This window comes from Apium graveolens, chromosome 4, assembly GCF_009905375.1.
Source record: "Apium graveolens cultivar Ventura chromosome 4, ASM990537v1, whole genome shotgun sequence".
Lineage (NCBI taxonomy): Eukaryota > Viridiplantae > Streptophyta > Magnoliopsida > Apiales > Apiaceae > Apium > Apium graveolens.
The window spans coordinates 183,645,302-183,653,000 of record NC_133650.1 but is presented as its reverse complement, the minus strand read 5'-3'; positions in this window follow the sequence as shown (position 1 = coordinate 183,653,000).

Here is a 7,699-nt window from a genome sequence, read left to right as displayed (position 1 = left end):
ACTTCCTGTTTTATAGCCTCTTGTCTTTCCGGGGTAAAGTTTCTTTTCTTTTGTTTCACTGTCTTCCTGCTTGGATCCACGTTTAACTTATGAGTAATCAGCTCCGGGTCTATGCCTGGCATATCAGCTGCTGACCATGCGAACACATCACTATTTTCTTGCAAAAATTTTACCAACTTCCCTCTAAGGGACTCCTCTAATGTGGCTCCAGTGAAAGTCATCCTCTCAGGATTCTTGGGGTCTAAAGAAATCGAAACCAAGTCTTCTGCTGGCTTTCCTCTCTTCTCATCATTTTCTCGGACATCCATATCTTCAATAGGATGAACCTGCCCCCCGACTCCATCTGCCCTCAAAGAGGCCACATAACAGCTTCTTGCCATTTTTTGATCTCCTCTTTCTTCTCCAATCCCATCTCGAGTCGGAAATTTCATAACTGAATGATAAGAAGAAGGGACTGCCTTAAAGGCATGTATCCCTGTTCTTCCCATGATAGCGTTGTAGGTCGAACTAGCCTTCACCACCACGAAGTTCAACATCTGAGTTGCTTGCCTTGGTTCCTGTCCTATGGTTGTTGGCAACTTAATTATTCCTTCTACGGGGCATTCCACTCCTGCGAATCCATATATCGGCATGTTGGTTGGGGTCAACTGGGAGTCATTATATCCCATCCTTAAAAAAGTATCATAGAGCAAAATATCCATTGAAGCTCCATTATCCACAAGGACCCTTCTTACCGGGCTGTTCCCTATTATCGGGGTTATGACCAACGGGTCGTCATGGGGAAATTTCACACCCTCCAAATCAGAATCATCAAAAGACATTGTTACTCATGTCCTAGCCCTCTTCGGGACTTCCCCAATAATATGCATAACTTCTCGAGCATACACTTTCCTGGAGTTCTTGGATAACCCTGCAGCAGTTGGTCCTCCAAAAATTGTGTTGATCACAGGCCCTTGTGGACGTGGTCCTCTAAAAATTGAATTTATCACTGGTCCCCTAGGTTGGGGATTTCGCCCCTGATCTTCTTGATCTCTCCTTCGGTCATCGAAGTTCCTTCTCACGTTGTTGTTTATATCCCCTCCTTCTCCAGTATACTTGTTCAATCTTCCTTTTCGAATTAGAAACTCAATTTCATCTTTCAATTGCCTACACTCATCGGTGTCATGGCCAACATCTTTGTGAAATATGCAATACATGCTCTTGTCTAGCTTGGCGGGATCAGCCTTCAAGGGCTTAGGCCAATGAATATCTCTATCTTTCTCGATCTCCATCAAAATCTGGCTTCTAGGAGCATTCAGCTTAGCGTATTCAGTGAACTTTTGCCCAGGTCCTCCCTTCTTGGGAATTGAATCAGAATTTTGTTCAGTTCTAGGATACTTGTCCTTAGCAATATACTCCAAATCAGTTTTCCGCTTCTTGCCTCCAGTGGGCTCATTACTTACTACGGTCTTCCTCATGCTTTCTTCAACCTTGATATACTTCCCCGCCCTCTCCTAAAGCTACAACATGGTTTCAGGGGGACGTTTGGCCAAGGACATCTTGAAAAACTCATCCCTAGTTCCTTGTTGCAGTGCTATCATGGCTACCTTATCATCAAGATCTGGGACTTTTAAATCCTCCTTTGTGAAACGATTCAGGTAATCTCTTAAGGATTCCTTTGCTCCCTGCACAATACTCATAAAAGATGCTGAACTTTTCTCATGGACTCTCCCACTGATGAACTGCTTAATAAAAGCCTGACTTAACTCTCTGAACGACCTAATGGAGTTTGGGGGCAAGCGACTATACCACCTCTGAGCCATACCCGAAAGGGTTTGAGGGAAGGCCCGACACTTAATAGCGTCATTCACGGGTTGCAGCAGCAGTGCATTAGAGAATGTTCTAACATGATTAGCGGGATCGTCCATGCCATCATAGGCTTTGATAGTTGGCATCTTGAACTTCCTTGAGATATGGGCATTCATTATCTCTTCAGTGAAGGGCGGAGTAGGATCATCAGGATCTCCAAGGGGAAGGAGATTGCTTGGATCAGTTCTTGGGACAACAGCCCTTCTCTGTACCGGACCATCCAGGTCTATGACAGGAGGAGGATTTCTCCCCCTAGGAGGTATCTGGGGTCTGGTGGCTTGGTGAGCTTCCAAGTCGCGCCTCAGCCTTTAGATCTTAGCCTCATGAGCCCTGATCCTTTCCTGCACTTCTTGGGGATTCGCCCCTTTGGTGCTTTGAGGGCGTTGTCTTCCATCGGCCATCGGCTCTTTGCCAGGATGCCTCCTTCTTGGGGCCACTTCATCATCCGAAGATTCAGAGTCTCTCTCAGTGTAAGGACCAGAAAATTCCCGATCCTCGGGGATAGGAGCTAAACCTCGTATATAGGGGGGCGATTGCCCTCGTGCTTCACTTCGCCCAGCATGTCCACTTCCTCCAACCTCGGGGTAAAGGGGCTTCCCATAAGGGGGGTTAGTAGTAACAACAGTTGAATATTCATACCTGACAGGTCGAGAATTCACAGGTACATGTACTTGTTGAACTTGAGGATTCATACCTTGAATAGTCGGGGGAGTCATCCCTTGTGGCTGAGGTTGAGTTTCCCCTATCTGGGCTTCCCCTTGAGTAGATGCATAAGTTGAATGGGGAGGAATCTTCACGGTTGACGAAATCACCTGGGTTGTCCCCGATGGTGTTCCTTCCTCCAGAGCTCTAATTGTTCTCCATGTTCTCGCCATGGTTGTTATTGTGCTTTCCCACAGACGGCGCCAAATGTTATGGATTAAAAACTAATATATATGATTGCTGTATTTAGTACTACGGAACATGAGCTTCAAGGCCCGATTTGGCTGCTCTCGTGTTTCGTAGCTTAACTCTGCCTTTACGAGATGCCTACGTATCTCTGTGAATTAGAGAATCAAGCCAAAAAACGTAGTTCTGATCTGTGGGGTGAGGCCCCTTATATAGATGTTGGGAGTCCTTGAATTGGACTTGGTATAGGAGACTTGGTGGGCAAGTCTCATAATTAAAATGGACTTTGGAGTCCTAGATAGTAGGAAACTGATTCCTTATCCTTTTAGGTCCCCTTGAGGCTAATCTGCAAGGATTTATATTCTTATCGGGACTCTTCTCAATAGCTGATTTTTCCCTTATTGATTAATTTCGTAATTAATTAATATACAGGGTTTTTGGGCCTTCTTTGTTCCATCTGGCCTGATCTGGTCCATCAGGCCTGATCAACATGATAACCTTTCTGGTCTAAATATCATACACCCCAAACTGTAATATTTAATTATGTAATCAGGATTTATCTATCCCTATCAGTTTCTATAATCCTACCGAGAACAAAGTGTTTGTTGCTCGAACCGCTGTATTTCTTGAAAGAGAGTTACTTTCAAAGAAAAATAATGGGAGGACTATAGATCTCGATGAAGATCGAGTTGTACAAAATAATATTGAACCAGAGTTGGACAATGGGCAGGAAGTACATCAAGTTGTTCCTGCTCCAGAAACACAGGTTGTTCGTAGATCTAGTAGGGCTCGTCATGAGCCAGAGAGATATTATGGATTTCTCTTGACTCAAGATGATGATGTAATGCTCATAGATAATGATGAGCCTCTTACCTACCAAGATGCTATGAACAGTCCAGACTCCGAGAGATGGCTAGTGGCCATGAAATCCGAAATGGAATCCATGTATTAAAATAAAGTATGGACTTTAGTTGATCCACCTGAAGGGGTAAAACCTATAGGGTGCAAGTGGGTTTTCAAGAAGAAAATGACATGGATGGTAAAGTAAAGACCTATAAAGTGCGACTAGTGGCAAAAGGTTTCAAACAAGTTCATGGTATAGACTATAATGAGACCTTTTCAGCGGTTGCTATGGTCAAGTCCATTAGGATTTTTCTAGCAATAGCTTCTTACTACGACTATGAGATTTGGAAAATGGATGTCAAAACCGCTTTCTTAAATGGGAGCCTTGAAGAGGATGTATACATGATACAACATGAGGGTTTTGTCGATCCCAAGTTTGCTAAGATGGTCTGTAAGTTGCTTCGATCTATTTATGGATTAAAGCAAGCCTCAAGGAGATGGAATCGTCGTTTTGATGAAACAGTCAAATAATTTGGCTTTATTCAAAATGAAGATGAACCATATGTTTATAAGAAGGTTAGTGGGAGCCATGTGGCATTTCTAGTACTATATGTAGATGACATATTACTAATAGGGAATGACATACCTTCTCTACATGATGTTAAGACTGGGTTGAGAAATAGTTTCTCGATGAAGGACTTAGGTGATGCTACCTCTATATTAGGGATCAAGATCTATAGAGATAGATCAAGGAAATTAATCAGCCCAAGTCAGAGTACATACATTGACAAAGTATTGCATCATTTCGGGATGCAAGAGGAAAAAAGAGGATATGTCCTAATGTCTCATGGGATATTGATCTCAAAAGACAACTACCCTAAATCATTAGATGATAAGGGTCGTATGAGCAAAGTTCCATATACTTCGGCAATTGGATCTATAATGTATGCGATGATATGTACTCATCCTGATGTTTCGTATGCCTTGAGCATGACGAGCAGATACCAGTCTAATCCTTGTGAGGGTCACTGGACAGCTGTTAAGAATATTCTTAAGTACTTGAAAAGGACTAAAGATTCATTCTTGGTGTATGGAGGAGATGAGAAGCTGGTTGTAAAGGGTTACACTGACGCCAGCTTTCAGACAAACATAGACGATTCAGTATCTCAGTCAGGTTTTGTGTTTTGCCTTAATGGAGGTGCTGTAAGATGGAAGAGTTTAAAGCAAGAGACAGTAGCTGATTCTATAATGGAAGCTGAGTATATTGCTTCCAGTGAAGCAACCAAGGAGGTTATTCGCTCTAGTGCAAGTGGGAGATTGTTAGTGTTTGTGCCCTAGAGACAACATTATTATGTTTATATTAAGAAACATTTGGATTATTAATTATGATTATATGGATTATTCTTTAGTAATTTATTATATCTTTATTTTCTGCGATAAGATGTTAGATTAATAAATGTCCTTGGAATATGATATGTAAATCTATATCTCTAAGTACGTGACTTAGAAATGAGATTATGAGAATAGTATTGATATTCTTAAGGGTCCTTAGTCAAGTATTATTGTTAAGGGACGATAATAAATACATTGAGACTAGTTTGTTTGTTAGCTGATGATCACATCTCATTGATCATAGGTATGGTGATACTAAAGTCAAAACACAGGCACATGTACTAAATACATGGTGCTGTATTGACCCGTTATGAGATACTACATGTTTATAGTGTCATAAGTTAATCTCACAGTGATAATGATGTATTGGTCCTTTGACCTGAAATCATTATATTTCTATACAAGGATTAATATACTTTGATAATATTGAAAGTTATCCTTGACCGGATAATAATAAAAGTAGACATTGGGTACATTATGAATCGCATGAGAAATATGAATGATCTAGATGGGATTTAACCCTCCTTTATTAAAGGAGTGATATTATTGGCCTCTTGATTGAGTAAGACTATAAAATGCATGGCCGAGCTCAAATACTGATTTGCTTAATAGTTTACTCATTGATCAAGGAAAGAAGAATTGAACGTTAACAGAGGATGACACAATGCATGCCTCGAGTTTGATCTATAATATAAGGCTAAAGGGATTATATTACATTGTACATTATTCACGAAGGGTTTAATTTATCACAGATTTAATTATTATTACTTGGGTTGCAATGATGTATTACTAGATGCCACTCATTATTTATAATTTAAATATGAGATATTTAAATTATTGCCAACATAATAATAACCTATAGGGTCGCACAAAGAAAGCATGGAGGAATATTTAATTCAAATTCAGATTTGAATTAAAAAAGGGAAATTTGAATTATTTATTATTAATTAAGTTGGACTTAATTAATGGGATAAATGAATTTCGAATTTTTATATTATTAAATTCAAAATTCAGTTGTTATTTAGTAATTGAGTTAAACTTAATTATTAAATAAATAGAATTTCAGATTTTAATAAAATCTAACTTGGATTAGGGTTAGGACTGTTTTTGGCCTCTCTATATAAACATCCCTAAGGCTGAAATTAAGGTTACATTTTTATTAGATAAAAACATAAAACCCTAGCAGCTAAAGGTGTGAGAGAGAGAGGGGAAAACAGGTGCATTTTTGGTGCTAGTACACGACTCCTCCGTACCAGCTTTCGTGTGGATACCTCTACGGCGTAGATTGTCAAGGCGGGATACGTGGTTTTCAGTTAAAGCTAGGATCTCCTTTTGACAACCATAATCGTAAAGCTCTTTAAGGTAAAACATCTATTCTCCGTAATTATCCGTTCATTATACTTAGATCATGCGGTAGGATTCGAAAATATTTGTTTTTTCTGTTGCATTTTATGTTCGAATCCCTAACAAGTTTTAGGATGTGAACTAAAGGTATTAGTAGATTACTTTTAAGTTTAAATGATTTAATGACTATATGTTCAAGTGGTGAAGTTTTGATCTTGGTATTACTTTGCATGCACTTGATAACGACTTGTTTTATTAGATTGTGAGATTAATTCATGGGTATCATGATTTTACTTGAGGTTAATATTCGAATATATGCATGTATATTCGAAAGTGTGGTTAAGTGTCATGCATGGTAATTGTGTTTATATACCAATTAATTGCTGTGATTTCTAGAGTATGGAATGATCTCCTCATTAGTTAATAGTGTGATCAAGAGGGAATGTAATTTAGTTTTTATGGTCCTTGTGGTGAAGAGTTTTAAGTCGAATGGAAATAAGGAAAGAAGGGTAGCTTAGTTCGAGTGTGAGTTGATGTTTTGGTCGAAAGTTTGGAGTGTTTTGAGTGAGCAATTGTGAGGGCCTATAAGGCCCAAGCTCTAGAATTTTGGGGAATAGTATAATCTTGAGTCCAGTAGCCACAAGTTGAGGGAATGGTTAGGTTTTGATGGGTGCATTGGTGTAAAACTGAGAGTAACTCAAAACAGGGACAATTTTGGAGTTAGGGTGTTTAGAGTCCAATTTAAGTTGGTTTTGGGTAAGTAAACCACGTGACTTGATAGATAAGATGTAATGGAGTTAAGGGAAGCTTAATAATCCATTATATCCAATATTAGGACAAGATCAAGGGGTTTTAAGTTGGGTAAAGCAAGGCAGTTTGCAAAGTTGTAACTGCAGAATTGTGTCAACTTCGTAGTAAGCCATAGGTGAGCCCAAGTGAGGCCTTAAGGTAAATCCAAGTTTGGGAGTTATTTTTTTTAGTAAGGAGTTAGGAAAAGTCAAAATTGGATGAATGCACTAAGTAGAAGGGTCCGAATTTGCCAAGGCACACAAGGTGGTGCCGAATGGTGCTCTCGGGAAGAATGGGTTTGCGTAAGGTATTTTTGAGCTCAATTAGGTGAGGCCTAGGTGTGAATTGTCATGTATACGATAGGTAAAGGTCAGTAGAAGAGAATGTTCTAAGATTAATCAAGAGAATTAGATGTATAGTATTTAGGAATTGCTAGGTTGGTGACTAAAGATGAGAAATGGGAAGGATCGAGTGATCAAGGGTCGAGTGTCTCGAGATCATTCATTACTCGTCTAATTATGTGAACTATATGCCATGTTACTATGTGACTACTTGTAATTATATGTGATTATGTGCACTAAGTAATTATGTGATA